General features: G+C 38.1%; 1 pseudogene; it reads right to left on the bottom strand.

Moving 5' to 3' along the window:
* Window positions 1-3,456: 3,456 nt before the first annotated feature.
* LOC100391056 (ATP synthase F(0) complex subunit C1, mitochondrial pseudogene) lies at window positions 3,457-4,145 on the bottom strand (annotated as a pseudogene).
* Between the last annotated feature and the right edge of the window lie 11,995 nt (window positions 4,146-16,140).

The raw sequence follows: 16,140 nt of genomic DNA, 5'->3' as shown, positions 1-16,140 counted from the left end.
ATTCTCATATATGGCACACAATTTATTAGACAAGAGATCTTTCACATATCTTTTCTGAATAATCAGATCTCTATTCCTGACTTTTGCTGACAAACCTGAGTCACATGCCTAATCTCTTCACAGAGATTCAGGAGGCTTGAATAGGGTCTTCTGACTGAATCCTGATTGTTTTAGGCTCCTCCAACTGCTCCCCACCCCCACCCCGCCGCCATGTAACTGTATGACACAATACAGCTAAGTTTCCTGCCACTGTATAAAAGGATTCCCCTTCCTCTAGTTTCCAATTCCTCATTTCTCCCCAGCACACATTTAACATATTCCTGCCAGCAGTCTGTTTTTGACAATTTAGGTATTCCAACATCATGTGGGCCCCTCTACATGATCCTCACTTCCTTCTGAGTGCTCACTAGCAGAGTCATTAACATTCATATTTCTAGTAACAGTGTATTCAGGACAATCTAGGCTTTCTCCCCCAGTACATTTTGACTTTTACCTATTTTTTTAATTGACAAATAAAAATTATATATATTTATGGTTTACAGAATGATGTTTTGAAATATGTATTCAATGTGTAATGGCTAAATGAAGGTAGTTACCATGCATTACCTCATATACCTGCAACACCGGCATACATACTGGCTTTTCCATTTTGCTTTTTGTAATTCTTTTAGCCTCTTCCCACTGGCCAATTCAAAAGTCATTCTGCATGTTTAAGTATTTGTTACAGCAACACTCCACATTTGATACCAAAACCTGTATTAGTTTCTTATTGCTGCTGTAACAAATTACTGAGTGTAGTGGTTTAAACACAAATTTATTCTCTTATAGCTTAGAGATGAGAAGTCCAAAATCAGTCTGACTCACCAAAGTCAAGCTATCTATCTAGAAGGCTTGTTCCTTCTGGAGGTTCTAGGGGAGAATTTGTTCCTTACCTCTTCCAACTTTTGGAGCCTGCTAGTATACCTTGGCTTGTGACTGTAACATTCCAATCTCTACTTCGGTCATACATCACCTCCTCTGTGGACAAATCTCTTACTGCCTCCCTCTTACTATAAGGACACTGGTGATTACATCAGGCCCCCCTGGATAATCCAGGATAATTTCCCCAGTGCAAGATCCATAACAATCACATCTGCAAAGTTCCTTTCATCATCTAACATATGCATAAGTTCCTGGGCTTGGATGTCAGCATGTCTGGAGAATCATTATTCAGGGTATCACAGGCTTCCTGGCATTTTTGCTTAGAGTGGTGGAGGCATGTCTCATCATCGGTAGTCCAGTGAAGGGTTATTCACATGGTAGCAGTCCTAGAGTTCCAAAAAGCAAGCAATTTAAAAATCTCTGCGTATGTTGCTTTTCCTGTTGTTTCTGATTGGCCAAAACAAATTGCATCCCAAAACTAAAGTAAATGTGGGAAGGTACTACCATCCAGAAGTGTGGATGCTGGAAGACGCGAGCAAATGGGGACTCGTTACTTCAACAGAGTAGTGCAATACTCACAGACAAATTTCTAGAAAAACACAACTTGGCCGGGTGTGGTGGCTCATGCCTGTAATCCCAGTACTTTGGAAGTCCAAGGTAGGAGGATCACCTGAGATTAGGAGTTCGAGACCAGCCTGGCCAACCTGGTGAAACCTTGTTTCTACTAAAAATACAAAAATTAGTTGGGTATGGTGGCGCGTGCCTGTAATCCCAGCTACTTGGGAGGCTGAGGCAGGAGAATCACTTGAACCCAGGGGGCGGAGGTTGCAGTGAGCCAAGATTGTGCCATTGCACTCCAGCTTGGGCAACAGAGTGAGACTCCGTCTCAAAAAACAACAACAAAAAAAAGAAAAACACAACTTAATGAAATAGAAATACAAAAATGTAAACACCAAAGAAATATAATCCACATTTAAAATCATTTGTAAGGCCAGGTGCCTGTAATCCCAGAATTTTGTGAGGCCAAGGTGGGTGGATTGCTTGATGTCATGAGTTCAAGACCAGTCTAGCCAACCTGGTAAACCCCATGTCTACTGAAAATACAAAAATTAGCTGGGCATGGTGGCAGCACCTGTAGTCCCAGCTACTTGAGAGTCTGAGGTATGAGAATTACTTGAACCTGGAGGCCAAGGTTGCAGTGAGCCAAGATTGTGGCACTGTGTACAGCCTGTGTGACAGAGCAAGACTCTGTCTGGGAAAAAAAAAAGAGGGAGAAAAAAGAATCATTTCTAGAAAGAAATTATCAGGCCTAGATGGCTTCACTGGTGAATTCTATCAACTATTTATGAAGAATGAATCTTACAAATTCTTACAGAGACTAGTGAAACAGAACACTTCCTAACTCATTTTATAAATTCTGGATAACTTCAGACATTTTAAGAAAGGCTAATCTCATTTGTGAAAATACATGCAAAGTTTCAAAATAAAATTTTAACAAAATCTTCTAATACATACTAAGAATTACATATCATGACCAAGTTGAGCTTATGCTAGGAATGCAAGGTTATTTAACTTTAGATAATTCATCAATATATCTTCATACTTAATAAAGGAAAAAAATTACATTATCTCATAGTTGCAGAAAAAAACATTTGATAAATTCAACATCCATTATCATAAAACCTCTTTGCAAATCAGGAATAGAAAGGGACATCCTTAATCCAATAAAGGTTACCTACAAAAATGCTGCAACACACATCGTATCTAATGACGAACCATTGGCAACATCTTTGAGATCAAGAAGGAGAAAAGAGTGCTTGTTCTACCACCTCCTATCAACATTTTACTGCAAGCCCCAGCAGTGCAGTACTGCGAGGAAGATGAATGGTATGAGAGTTAGAAAGGAAAAAAGCCAATACTCTTATTATTCAAAGGTGATATCATGGCTTAGATAGAAAATTATAAATAATCTATGGATAACTTAGATTAAATTCCGAAACAAAATCAGTATACAAATAGATACCAGCCACAAAGAAGTAAAAATACTTTTTCCTAAAAGGTACTCGTTATAATAGCATTAAAACTATTGAAATACTTAAGAATAAATCTAATAAAAGACGTACAAAATCTCTACAGAGAAGACTGTGGAACTTTATTTACAGTAATTAAAGAAGACCTTAATATGATTGTCAGGACTGGATGCCTCAGGGTTGAAAAACAGCAGTTTTCCCCAAACTGAGCAAATTCAAATAAAGAAAATAATATCAACTGTGTGTGTGTGCGTGCGTGTGTGTCTAACCCATGACTAATTGTTTCTAAAATGTATATGGAAATACAAAGGGTCAAGAATAATGAATATAGTTACAGAAGTGAGAGAGGATCTGTTTTATCAGATACAAGATTTATTCTAGAGCCGTAGTAATCAAAACAGTGCGGTGCTGGGAGTCTTGGCATACTGAACACAAATGAGTTTTTTCATACTTGAAAACTCCAAAACCAACAGCATTATCATTGTAAAATAGTGAGTGAAAAACAGTTTATTCAATAAATGGTGCTGAGAAAAAAATTTTTTTTTAAAGAAACATTATGTTTAATGGTAAGTCTTAGCACACCCCAGCACCAGGAATGGTGTGGAGTCCCAGCAGCGGGGACAGAGAGGTGACCCCCATGGAGCCTCATGTGGCAAAGAGGATGAGGAAGGTGACCGTCAAACAGAAGAGCCCCCCATGGCCTCAGACAGGGCAAAGCTTAGAAAGGCATAGAGAAGAGCTTCTGCCTGAGACACAGGTTCCTGGCACAGCTAGTGATCAAGCTGCCAAAACAATGCCAGCTCCTGAACCTGCCACGTCAACTGTGGCCACCTCAGCACCAATATAAACTTGGCTGCTGTGTCACTGTCCCGGGAGGCGACACTGTTCTGGAACTCCCGTCTGGCCACCTTGTGGGAAGTCTGTTTAGATGAATTCTCTGGGCTATTCAAGAAGGAGGCAGACACAGGCCCGATTAGCCCCCTGAAGCAACAGTGGATCAGAGCTGCAGAAATGAACAGTGCCCCTGTGGTCTGCATTTTTTCAGTCTCCCAACTTCAGCCCTTGGTCCCAGTGCTCAGCCAAAAACTGGTATCTTTATTTTAAAAAAGAAATCAAATATCTTCTTTACATTTTATAAAGATTTGAATTAAAAGAGAATTAGAGACTTAAATAGGAAAGGTAAAACTATGAAGATTTTGCTAGATAATACAGGAGAGTATCTTAATCTGTCTGGGGTTAGAAAAGATTACTTACACATTTTTCCAAAAGTTAATTATAGAAGGAATGATGGATGTCTACATTAAAATTAAGAACTTCCAGTCATGAAAAGACATCATTAAAAGACTAAGTCACAGAATAGATATTCACAATACATATAACTGACAAAAGAACTCATATCCAGACTATATAAAAAGCTAAAAGAATTAAAAATCAGACATTCCTATAGAAAAACAGGTATGTCATAAGTGAGGGAAACCTGGCTGGGCATGATGGCTGACACTTGTAATCCCAGCACTTTGGGAGGCCGAGGCAGGTGGATCACTTGAGGCCAGGAGTTCAAGTCCAACCTGGACAACATGCTGAAACCCCATCTTTACCAAAAATTAGCCAGATGTGATGGCATGTGCCTGTAGTCCAGCTACTCAAGAGGCTGAGGCAATAGAATTGCTTGAACCTGGGAGGCAAAGGTCGAAGGCAGAAGTTGCAGTGAGCCTAGATTCTGTCAACAACAACAACAAAAGTGAGGAAATCCGAAAGGCTAAAAAACCTATTTTAAAAGGTTTAGTCTCATCCATGATGCAGGATTGCAAATCAGATTCCACTGCACATGCACCATTATGGTTTAGCACAAATGGAAAGCAAAGAGAAATTTCTTCTTTTACGAGACAGGAAGTCGCTGTTGGTATGAGTGTACATTGTATAACTATTTAGAAAACACTTGGTCATAGGCCAGGCACAGTGGCTCACACCTGTAATCCCAGCACTTTGGGAGGCCAAGGTGGGCAGATCACGAGGTCAAGAGATCGAGACCATCCTGGCCAACATGGTGAAACCCCGTCTCTGCTAAAAATACAAAAATTAGCCGGGCATGGTGGCACGCACCTCTGGTCCCAGCTACTCAGGAGGCTAAGGCGGAAGAATCGCTTGAACCTGGGAGGCAGAGGTTGCAGTGAGCCGAGATTGTGCCACTGCACTCCAGCTGGGTGACAGAGCTAAGACTCTGTCTAAAAAAAAAAAAAAAAAAAGGAAACACTTGGTCATTAATCAATAAAGTTTAAGACGTGCATACTGTGATACTCAACAATTCTAATTCTAGCTATTCATGCCAGAGAAATTTAGAAATATGAATACTAAGATCCATGATAAGAATATTCATAGTTGGTACTATATGTAGAATCCTGAAACTGGCCAGGTGTGGTGGCTCACGCCTGTAATCCCAGCACTTTGGGAGGCCAAGACAGGTAGATTACCCAAGGTCAAGATTTTGAGACCAGCCTAGCCAACATGGTGAAACCCTGTCTCTACTAAAAATACAAAAATACAACAATTAGCCAGGTATGGTGGTGCAGGCCTGTAATCCCAGCTACTCAGGAGGCTGAGACATGATAATCACTTGAACTTAGGAGGCGGACGTGGCAGTGAGGCAAGATCGCACCACTGCACTCCAGCCTGGGTGACAGAGTGAGACTCCATCTCAAAAAAAAAGCCTGAAACTGGAAAGTCAGAAATTTTTATCAATCTTAGAATGGACTAACACACTGTGTTATAATCAAGCTTTGTTTTTTTCCCAAGTGCTTTACATGTGTTTATTCAATCCCCACCAGAACCCTGTAAGGTAGGTATTCTTTAGGGGATGTTTGCCCCTGAGGGCGTAATAGAGACAGGGGTTTGCCATGTTGGCCAGGCTGGTCTCGAACTCCTGACCTCGTGATCTGCCCAAAGTGCTCGACCTCGACCTCCCAAAGTGCTGGGATTACAGGCATGAGCCACTGTGCCTGGCCAGTGTTCTGTTTTTTAACCTGTGTGGTAGTTCATAGTCATGTATTGTTTCATTTAGTTAGTTCTTTGAAGAGATCAATAACATTGACAAACATACAGCAAGTTCAAATGAGACAGAGAGAAAGAGATCAAATAATGCTGATATGAAATGATACATCTGGGCCAGGCGTGGTGGCTCATGCCTGTAATCCGAGCACTTTGGGAGGCCGAGGTGGGTGGATCACCTGAGGCCAGGAGTTCAAAACCAGCCTGGCCGTCATGGTGAAACCCCATCTTAAAAAAAAGAAATGATACATCTGGATATATGCTACATGATATTATGGACAATCTTCTGCCAATTGATTTGAAAAGGTGAAATTGACAAATGTTTAAGAAAATCCAAATTAGCAAAACCCACTCAACAAGAAAAAAATAGCTGATTGGTTCTACAGTTATTAAAGAATAGATTCCAAAGTTGAAATTCTTCCCTACAAAGAAAACTCTTGCCTACAATGAAAGCAAACATCTAGGCTACACAGTTTTAGGGCAAATGCACCCAAAATTTAAGAAGCAGATTTTTCCCGTCTTAAACTCATTAAGAGAATAGATGAAAAGTGCTGGGCATGGTAGTGTATGCCTGTAGTCCCAGCTACTTGGAAGGCTGATGCAGGAGAATTGCTTGAACCCTGGAGGTAGAAGTTGCAGTGAGCCAAAATCACACCACTGCACTCCAGTCTGGGGAACAAGAGCAAAACTCTGTCTCAAAAAAACAACAAAAAAAAAATTAGGAAGGAAGAGGGAAAGAAGGAAAGAAGAAAGGAGGGAAGGAAAGAAAGAGAAAAGAATAAATGAAGAGGTAACATTTTCCATTTTCAAATGAGTTTACTATTACCTTAATATCAAAACCAGACAAAGACAGAACAGGAAAGAAAAATTATAGTCTCATCTCAGTCAAGATTATAAATGGGAAATTCTAAACCAAATATTAGCAAAATGAATCCAGCACTGTGTAAAAAAGATTATGCAGCAATACTAAATTGGGTTTATCCCTGGAATGCAAGGTAGGTTTAACAATATAAAATCAATTCATATAATTCACCACATTAACAGGTACAGAGGAAAATCATAGGATCATCTCAATAGACAGATGAAAAGCATTTGAAAAATTCAATAATCCTTCACAATTTAAAAAGTGGGGGAAAACCTCTTAGCAATTTAGTAATAGGCAAGTTAAGACAAAAAATGACTTATCGAAAAAAACCTTATAACAAACTTAATATTTAATGATAAAAATGTGAAAGCATTCCATATATATATATATATATATATATATATATATAAATTGTACTTTAGGTTCTGAGGTACATGTGCAGATCATACAGGATTGTTGCATAGGTTCATACACGGCAATGTGGTTTATTGCCTCCATCCCCTCATCACCTGTATCTTGCATTCTCCCCATGTTATCCCTCCCCAACCTCCCTACCCCCCACCTGTCCCTACCCTAGTCCCCCCCAACAGACCCCAGTGTGTGATGCTCCCTTCCCTGTGTCCAAATGTTCTCATTGTTCAACACCTGCCTATGAGTGAGAACAGAAAATATTCCTTTTAAGGTCAGAAGAATACAAGAATGTTATTTTAAACATTGTATTGGAGGTTCTAGCCAGTATATTGGCAATTAAAAAAAATAAAAAGAAAAGGTCTCAGAATTTAAAAGGAAGAAAAAAGTACTCTTATTATTTGCAGGGGAGTTATTGTCTGCATAGCCTCTTATGCTACCTGCTCCCCATTTTCAAGAATCTACAGATAAATTAGTAAAATTCATAAGATGGTTTAATACATTTCTAGAAACAAGTCAATAAGTAAAAATTAATTCTATTTCTACACCCCAGAAAAATATCAGAAGCTGTAAAAAAAAAAAAAAAAGGCAACCATTACAATAAACAATACCAATGAAAAATATGGAACACTAGAAATAATTCTAACAGAAAATTTGCAAGACATTTATGGAGAAAATTAAAACCTTCTTAGAACAACACATTAAATAAGATCTAAGTAAACAGAGAATTCTTAGATAGGAAATCTCCCAAACTGATTATATATCCTCAATACAAATTTTAATTTATTAAACTAGCTGATTTTACAATTCACTGAATAGAGCAAAAAGCCAATAGTAGTTAACATATTCACAAAGAACAGGTAAAAAAATTTGCTTTTTCTTTTTGGGAGGAAGGGAGGAAGGCAGGAAGGGAGGGAGGAAGGAAGGGATAAAGGAAGGAAGGGAGGAAGGGGGAGGGAGGGAGGGAGAAAAGGGAAGGAAGGAAATCAAGCAATGAGAGAGACATTGCCGACCTGGATCTAGAGGTTTACAAGTTGATTTCTTTTTTTGAGAGAAGGAAAGAAAAAAAAATGAGTAAAGGAGAGGAAGAAAGAGGAAGAGAAAGAGGGAGGGTGAACGTAAATATGGCTTTATTCTGAAAAAAAAATGGGTATTAATAATGGCCAATAAATGTTTCATTTAAACCTATGAGTAGGTGTGATGTGGTATTGACAAGAATGTATATTTTGTGTATTTGAAGTGGAGAGCTCTATAAATATTTATTAAGTTTACTTGTTCCAGATCTGAGTTCGAGTCCTTGATATCCTTATTAATTTTCTGTCTCATTGAATCTAAGTCTCTATGTATCTGGGTGTTAGGATCGTTAGCTCTTGTTGTTGCATTGATCCTTTTGCCACTATCTCTTTATTGCTTTAAAATCTATTTTATCCGATACGAGAATTACAACTCCTGCTTTTTATTTATTTATTTATTTATTTAATTTTTCTCTCCATTTGGTTGGTAAATCTTTCTCCATCCCTTTGTTTTGAGTCTTTGTGTATCCTTGCATGTGAAACAAGTCTGGATGTAACATGCCGTTGGGTTTTGGCTGTGTCTTTTGATTGGGGGATTTAATTGATTTAAATTTAGGGTTACTGCCATTTGATGTTGACTGGCTGTTTGATCCATTCGTTGATGTAAATTCTTCTTTATGTTGGTGCTCTTTACTTTTTGGTATATTTTTAGAAAGGCTAATACTGGTTGTTTCTTTCTGTGTGTAATGCTTCTTTCAGAAGCTCTTGTAAAGCAGGCCTGGTGGTAATAAAATCTCTGAGTACTTGCTTGTTCATAAAAGATTTTATTTTCCTTCAGTTGTGAAGCTTAGTTTGGCTGGATATGAAGTTCTGGGCTGAAGGTTCTGTTCTTTGAGGATGTTGAATATTGGCCCCCATTCTCTTCTGGCTTGTAGAGTTTCTGCTGAGAGATCTGCTGTAAGTCTGATAGGCTTGCCTTTGTGGGTAACCTGACCTTTCTCTCTGGCTGCCCTTAGTATTTTCTCCTTCGTTTCAACCTTGGTGAATCTAATGATTATGTGCCTTGGGGTTGCTCTTCTTGAGGAATATCTTTGTGGTGTTCTTTGTATTACCTGGGGTTGAATATTGACCTGCTTTGCTAGTTCAGGAAAATTTTCCTGAATAATATCCTGAAGGGTATTTTCCAGCTTGGATTCATTCTCTCCGTCGCACTCAGGTACACCTATCAAACGTAAATTTGGTCTTTTCACATAGTCCCACATTTCTTGGAGACTTTGCTCATTCCTTTTTAACCTTTTTTCTCTAATCTTGTCTTCTTGTTTTATTTCATTAAGTTGGAATTTGACCTCTGATATCCTTTCTTCTGCTTGAACAATTCGAGTGTTTAAACCTGTGCATACTTCTCAGAGTTCCTGTATTGTATTCTTCAGTTTCATTAATTCATTCATACTCCACTCTAAGTTGTCTATTCTCAATAGGATTTCATCAAACCTTTTTTCAAAGTTCCTAGTTTCTTTACGTTGGGCTACAACATGTTCTTTTAACTCACAGAAGTTTCTTATTATCCATTCCCTGAAGAGTGATTCTGTTATTGGGATGCGCTCGTTCTCCATTAAGCCTTGTTCCATTGTTGATGTGGAACTGTGATCATCTTTAGAGGGAGAGGCGTTCTGATTTTGAGTATTCTCAGCCTTTTTATGATGGTTTCTTCCCATCATTGTAAATTTATCCTCCTGTCGTCTTTGAAATGACCAACTTTCAGACTAGGTCTCTTGATTGGACGTCCAGGTTGTTAGTTCCCAGGACCAGAACAGTGGCCTTGAGACTGATGGTGCTTTTCTGCCCAGGATTCTCCTGTCGGGCTTCCTTCTTGTGTCCGTAATAGGCGACTCTGCCTTCCTGGGGCTCCAAACCTCGGTCAGAAGGGGAACCAGTCTCATTTACTCTGCGCCGAGAGCTGCCGCGCTGAGGTGCCATCACAGCCGCTGCGCCAGCCTCAGGAGTCGTGCTGGGGACCCGTGTGGGTCCTCCAACCCTTGGTCAGAAGGGAAGCTGGCCCTGTTTACTCTGCTCCAAGAGCTGCCACGCCGAGGTGCCGGTGAAACCGCTACGCCGGCCACAAGTGTCGCGCTGGCGACCCGTGTGACTCCTCCACTGGGGTTATTCTGCTCTGTGAGCGACCAGAATTTGTCTGAAAGTGTGGCGTCCTCTAGTTCTCTGTGCTTCCACTGAGAGCTGCAATCCCAAGATGTTAGCGATCGGCCATCTTGGATCGTTCTCGATTTGCTTTCTTAAATGTAAACAGTATGTTATTTGGTGCAAAGATAGATAAATTGATATATTGATAAGTAAGTTGATTTATTGAACAGAAATCAATTTGTTATTATGTAGAAAAGTTCTACATGTCCAAATTTATATCCATTCTTACCTAGAAAAACACATGTGCACAAGCAAACATGTGTGCAAGAATGTCCACAGCAGCATTGCTTACAATATTCCCAAGTTGAAACAACCCAATATCTATCAGTAGGACAACTGGTTGACATATAGCCATGAAAATAAATGGCTGTTATCTACATGCAATAACATAATTTTTAAAACATACTGAGTTGAAAAGCAAATCAGAAAATATACATAGCATTATTTTATCTACATAAAATTTAAAGCAAGCAAAACTGAGTTATTTAGGGATAGATCGTGCTAAGACTCCAAGATGAGTATGCTATTCCGGATAATAGTAACATCTTGGAGGAATGAGTGTAGGCAGAGACATGTGGACAGGGAAGAGCACAGAGGGAGTGTCTAAGGTACTGGAAAATTTTAAGTTCCTAAACAAGATGGCATGGACATGTGTAAGTGGCTATGTACATTTGTACATGCCATCAAATTAAAATGCACTCTTACCATTTACCAGTTTCTCATAACATTCTGGTCTTTCTTCTGGATATTTTATATTGTTTACTGATCTAGTCTATTACCATTTTAGTACTAAGTGGCTATTGTTATATGTATTACATATTTCAAAATGGAATTTTTAAAAAATGCAATAAAAGTTTCTTTCTTTCTTAAATTACAGAGGTGGGTGGTCCAGGACTGCTAGGGCTGCTTTGCCATTCTTGACAGACAATTTCCCTCTCAGCAACTCAAATGGGTGCAGAACTCTCACTCCTACCTCAACATCCCACAGAAGGAATGCAAGGAAGGGCAAGGAAAATGCATGCCCCAGGACTTTTGAAAAATCTCAAACTAGAATTTTTTAAAAGAAAAAGTATCATCCAAATACAATAGCAATAGAAGAATATCACCTAAACATAATAAAGGCTTTTTATAACAATGGACAGATAGCACAGTACATAATAAAATATTAACGCCATTGCATTAGATTAAGAAAAAGTTAACTTTACCCTCCAACACCACCGCCATTTGGTTTTGAAAATGTTAGCTAAGTCCAATAACATAAGAAAATTAACTAATTAATATAAAAGTGAAAAAATAATCAGCAACAATGTTATTATTTGCAGATATGTGGCTATATATTTCAGAGACTTCCTAAAAATCTCATAGAATTAATATTTGACTAGTTACATAATAAATACACAAAAATAAAAAACGTTTCTCCAACATAGAAATAATCCAGTTAGCATTTGAAGAAAGAAAACTTATACACTAAAAATTAAAAAAAAATTTTTTTTACAATTGTTCTAAAGTATGTAAGATCCTTGGGATCAATTTAATTAAAAGGTACAGGTCCTGTGGAAGGTGTCGTTAAAGGTCAAGAATCAATCTTGAGCGACTGAAAAGATGTATTTAACCCAGATGGGATTACCTAATATTTAAAATAATTTTCCCCAAATTAACATATAAATTCACTGCATTTCCACTTATCATGTTATTTTTTAACTTCTCCACCCTTTTTTTTAAACAGGTTGAAATGATTACAAGGTTTGTAGAGGAAAATAGCTGAGACTAGTCAAAATTGTTTTCTAAATTAGTGAGGAAAGACTTGCCTTGTCAGGTATCAACACCCCAAAGCTACCGTAATTAAATCCACTTCGTACGGTAATAGCACTAGACAACTAGATTAGTAAACAATATGAAAATCTCCAGAAGAAAGATCAGAATGTTATGAGAAACTAATAAACGTTAGTAAGAGTGCATTTTAATTTGATGGCTAAAGGATAGTTTATTTATAAATATGCTGGCATAATGAGCTATCCATCTGAACAAAACCAAAATTATATCAACAGTTCATATCATTTTGAAAATAAATTCCGTTTTAAAATATAAAAACGTAAAATACAGAAAGAAATTTAGGAAAATATTTTGTATCCTTGACATGTAGGAAAAAGGCTAAAAACGTCAAGATAGACATGCTTAATTTCGTAAAGATAACGTTTTTATATGATAAAAAATTCCGTATACTCAAAAGATTTTAAAAGGCCATCAAAAATGTTTCTAGTCAGATGGCAAGGGCATACATATTGAAAATACTTGGCTTGTTGCTGTGGCCCACACCTGTAATCCCAGGACTTTGGAAGTCGAGGTGGGGGGATCGCGTGAGCTCACGAGTTCAAGACCTGCCTGGGCAACATGGAGATACCATGTCTGTACAAAAAATACAAAAATTCTCCAGGTGTGATGGTGCACCTGTAGTCCAAGCTACTGAGGAGGCTGAGGTGGGAGAATCACCTGAGCCAAGGAAGTCGAGGCTGCAGTGAACCGAGATCACACCGCTGTACTCTACCTTGGACCACAGAGTACCTTCCCAACTCTCCCAAAAAATCTCTCCTCTTTTTTTTTTTTAATTTGAGACAGGGTCTCATTCCAGTTGCCATTGTGGTCTTGAACTCCTGGACTCAAGCAATCCACCTTTCTCAGCCTACCAAAGTGCTGGGATTAGAGGCATGAACCACTGCACTCAGCCAGTACTAAGGGATCTTATAAATTCGTGAGGAAAGAACCAATAAAATTCCAGGGGAATAATGTATAATTAAGTCTTTTAAAATTTACTTTTACTATAAATATCCTTTGATTATTTTATTGTTTTATTATAAAAAAAGTTACTTTTATTATCATTCAAAAATGTTTAGCAGAATCGTGTAGGTTGGGTTGAAACAAGGCTGCCTGGGATTGAATTCCAGCTTCATCCCTTGGTAACTGGGTGACTTTGGATAAGTTGATTCACCTCTTTTTATATCAGTTTAGTCTATAAAATGGAGGTAATAATAGTGCCTCCCTCATAGGTGGACTATGAAAATTCTGCTTAGAACAGTGTCTGATACCCAGCTAGGAGTTAATAAATTATTTATCATTATTATAATTTTTAAAAAAATGAACTGGAGATGATACTAATAGTCCCTTATGTCATTGGATGCTACAAGAAGTAAAAGAGAAGATCTATGTAAAGCGTTTAATGTGGTACATTGCACGCTGGCATGCAGTAGTAACGTTAATTATTATTCTCATTGTAAATGTTAATTAGTGTTCTTATTGTTAAAAACTCAAAGTGGCGGCCGGGCGTGGTGGCTCAAGCCTGTAATCCCAGCACTTTGGGAGGCCGAGGCGGGTGGATCACGAGGTCAACAGATCGAGACCATCTTGGTCAACATGGTGAAACCCCGTCTCTACTAAAATTACAAAAAATTAGCTGGGCACGGTGGTGCGTGCCTGTAATCCCAGCTGCTCGGGAGGCTGAGGCAGGAGAATTGCCTGAACCCAGGAGGCGGAGGTTGCGGTGAGCCAAGATTGCGCCATTGCACTCCAGCCTGGGTAACAAGAGCGAAACTCCGTCTCATAAAAAAAAAAAAAAAAAAAAAAAAAAAAACTCAAAGTGGCAATAATTAGAACATTATGTTACTGGCACCAAAACAAACAAATAAATGGAATAGAATAGAAAGTTTAGGAAGAGACTTAATAATACATAAAAGTTCAATTTATGGCAAAGGTTTTGCTTCATATCAGTTTGAGAAGAGAAACTATGGTATTCATAAATGATGCTCAATTAGCCAACACTTTGGGGAAAAACGACTTCGATCGATATGTCTCATCAAATACCAGGATAAATTCTAGGTAGATTAGAATTTTAACGTAAACACTAAAAATATTAGAAAGAAACAAAGATGAATATTTACATCGTTTTGGAGAGCTTTTCTAAGGCTGTCGTCAAAGGCCGTGAGTGAAGAAAGATCTCTCTGAATATACAAAATAGAGAACTTTCATGTATTTTTGAAAATAGGAAAATGTATTTTAGTTGATACTGGTTAGCCCAGGGATTTAAAATTGGGTGGAAAAAAATAAGATTTAGAATTTTTTAAAACATATCTATCTTTTATAATAAAAAACTAACAAAACAAAAAGTGTTTTAAAGTGCCCCAAACAAAATCGAAAGGCAAATGAAGAGCTGGAAAAGACTGTAACATCTCTAACAGTCAAAGTCAAATGCCATATTTAATACATAAAGCTGTTGTATCAAGATATAAATGTGATGAATGGACTAGTCATTAGCAGGCAATTCATCAAGAGCTACCATAAATATATGAAGACACTCAGCATTATGAGTAAACAAGCGAATATGTAAAAGTAAGATGCTACTTGAAAAATCACATAGGCAGATATCAAAAAGAATGATGCAGCATTGCCAAGGGTATGCTTTCACAGAATGCTTGGGCTATAAACATTCTGGTGCATCATTTTATCAGAATCTTTGGGCTGTAAACATTCTGGTGCATCATTTTATCAGAATCTTGAAATGAAACAAATATATCCTTTAATAGAGTCAATCTCCTAGAAACTGATCCTATGCAAATAGACAAATGTGTATAGCTGTATTACAGAGTTGTCAATACAAAAATGTTTTATGTTCTTTAATAGGGAATTGGTTATTTAAGTTGTGATACATTCGTGCCATGAAATCTACACAGCCATTAAAAATGACATTGTAAATGTAGATTTATAGACCTGGAAAGATGTTCATTACCTATTGTTATACAAAGAAAACAGGTTATAAAGTGGTACATAGAATATAGTGACATTTTTGCTAAAAGTAATGCATATAAATAAGAGAAAGTCTAAAGAGAGATACCAAGATTGTAGCAGTTGTTATCTATGAATGGCACCAAGGGTGATTTTTAAAAATCTTTCTTCTCTCCTCTATTGTCTGAATTTTAAAATGATGAACAGGTTACCTATGTACCTTCCCCCTTCCCTCCCTCCCTCCCTTCCTTCCTTCCTTTTCTTTTCTTTCTTTTTCTTTTTCTTTCTTTCTCTCTTCTCTCTCTCTCTCTCTCATTTAATTATTTTTTTGAGACAGAGTTTTGCTCTCGTTGCCCAGGCTGGAGTGCAATGGTGTGATCTTGGCTCATCAAAACCTCCATCTCCTGGGTTCAAGCAATTCTCCTGTCTCGCCCTGCTGAGTAGCTGGGATTACAGTTGCCTGTCAACACGCCTGGTTAATTTTTGTATTTTTGGTAAAGACAGGGTTTCACCACGTTGGCCAGGCTGGTCTCACACTCCTGACCCCAGGTGATCTGCCGCTTTGGCCTCCCAAAGTGCTGGGATTACAGGCGTGACCCATCAAGCCTATCTATCATCTATCTATCTATCATCTATCTATCTATCTATCTATCTATCTATCTATCTATCTATCCATCCATCCAGCCATCTCCAGTTGGGGGAGCAGGGAATCTTATCTTGTGGTTTCTGCCTCTCTTTACTGGTTCCCCAGTTACTCTGTAATCCCTGCTATTTGGCTTCTGTATTTAACTTCTCCATGAAAACGAGTTTGCCAGTTGCCAGTGACTTCCTGTTTGTCAAATCTAGTAAACACTTTTCAGTTTTCATTTATTGGACTCTCTGGTTC

This window comes from Callithrix jacchus, chromosome 17 (genome assembly GCF_049354715.1).
Source record: "Callithrix jacchus isolate 240 chromosome 17, calJac240_pri, whole genome shotgun sequence".
In the NCBI taxonomy this organism is placed as follows: Eukaryota; Metazoa; Chordata; class Mammalia; order Primates; family Cebidae; genus Callithrix; species Callithrix jacchus.
The sequence above is the reverse complement of the archived record's forward strand: the minus strand, read 5'-3'. Positions and strand labels throughout refer to the sequence as shown.